Here is a 1,785-nt window from a genome sequence, read left to right as displayed (position 1 = left end):
TTCTATTGCAAAAAAGAATTTTTCCTTTAGTTGTTCATAACTCTTATATGGTGGCAGATCCAAGCGATCATAACATGTGTGGCTTCTTGGTAACCAGGTGTCTTTGTCAACTTTTTCAATGCAAAATTTTTGAGGCCCGTTACTTCCATGAGCTCAGAGAATCCTCCCAGTGGCAGATGGCAGGTGCCTGTGACAAACTGCAGGAGCCGCATTCTTACATCATTGTCCGTCTCCTTCACAAACTGCCAGAACCAAATGATATGCTTGCTGTCTCCTGTGTAATGTCGGTACGCGGTGTTTCTCTGCCAGTCTGCCAGGCCCACCTCCTGCATGCCACACAGCATGACTTCCAATTCTTTTTCATCAAAGTACTGCAGCCACTGAAGGGGAATAACTTCATTAAAACCGCTGTTGAGGAAAGCTTTGGTCTGTTCTTGTACTCCTTGAGAAAAACGCCACTCCGTCATTAAACCAATGTTCTCATCCTTGTTCTCCTCCATCACCAGGATACTGGAACCTCCCAAATTCAAGTCACGTGAAGTGACTTTTCCCAAAATCTCCACGTCAACAGAAAAGTACAATTCTAAGCCACATTCTTCAATGTTATTGTCTCTTATCCAGATAAGGGAGTTATAAAACTCAGTATCAATAAACTTCCCATGAAAAAGTGCCATAGCAATAACGCAACCAATAAAACAGAAGTAGGAAAGATGGTCTGGATTAATGGTTGATGCTGGTTCTATCTGTAGACAATAGTTGTTCTTGCCTTACTCAAATAAGCAATACATGGGGTTCAAAACTTCGTGTGAAAGTAAGAAAAAACATTCTTTTGCTAGACCACCATAATCAAGCCCTTCTTCTCCTTGGAATATGACATACAATCGCCTCCTCAAGTCATAGGGTTTTAATGCCGTAATATATTGGAAGGAATCTTCAAACAACATCTGCCGGGACACAGTGATCTTCACGTGGCTGGGCAGTGCATTAGACGGGCACAGATAATGGCAGTGAGCAAGCTTCCACCTAAAGCTGCGTTCATAAGCAATCTGTGGACCACCCTTAGTTACAGACGACTTTCCATGGCGAGGGTCTTTGAAAGTTGTTGTTCTTGTGTTATGATCAACAGAGCACCTCACGCCTTCCTGGGTGTACCTGATTGCCCAGCCTCCCGGCAGGGGTTCTCCATTCTGTAAGCCTTGAGGCCTGGGATCCTCCCACTGGGTTGTTTTCATGTTATGATTCACAAAGTAAACTCCGTCTGTTGAATCCAGTCTTTTTTCCCAGCCTGGTGGCAAAGGCGCATACGGGTCAGTTTCTGCAGCTAACATTGAAGCCGAGTAGAGGCATCGCTGCTTGAACTGCTGCGTGGCTCCCTGCAGCCGGCTCTGCTGGGACTGCCACTGCCCGAAGTTCCGGAGAGACTCCATGGCGGGCCGCGGCCACGCGGTTGTCCCGGTGTTATGATCCACATAGTAAACGCTTCCCCAATTGTCAACTCTTCTTTCCCAACCTGGAGGTAAAGGCTGAGGCCTCTCCCATGTGGCGGTTCAAGTGTTAAGATCCACATAATAGGTTCTACCGTGAGGATCTTTTCTCTGTTCCCACCCCAAGGGCAGAGTCTCTGTGCTGGCGTTTGCAGACTGCGGCCGCACGGGTTCCACGCTCCCACCTGGCTTTCTTCATTTGGCTGCTTCAGAAGCTGAGCTACTCCCAGAATTGGAGGGGGAAGGCGCTAACGTGCTTCTAGCCTCAGATCCGAATGCTGCACTGTTAGGATGAATACAT

At 47.2% G+C, this 1,785-nt stretch overlaps 1 pseudogene; it reads right to left on the bottom strand.

Annotated features, from left to right (window-relative positions):
• Nucleotides 1–235: 235 nt before the first annotated feature.
• On the bottom strand, nucleotides 236–1,427 carry LOC123618170 (NEDD4-like E3 ubiquitin-protein ligase WWP1 pseudogene; annotated as a pseudogene).
• Nucleotides 1,428–1,785: the final 358 nt, after the last annotated feature.

Source organism: Camelus bactrianus, chromosome 35 (assembly GCF_048773025.1).
Source record: "Camelus bactrianus isolate YW-2024 breed Bactrian camel chromosome 35, ASM4877302v1, whole genome shotgun sequence".
Taxonomy (NCBI): domain Eukaryota; kingdom Metazoa; phylum Chordata; class Mammalia; order Artiodactyla; family Camelidae; genus Camelus; species Camelus bactrianus.
Note: the sequence above shows the minus strand (reverse complement) of the source record. Positions and strands in the feature narration are given on the sequence as shown.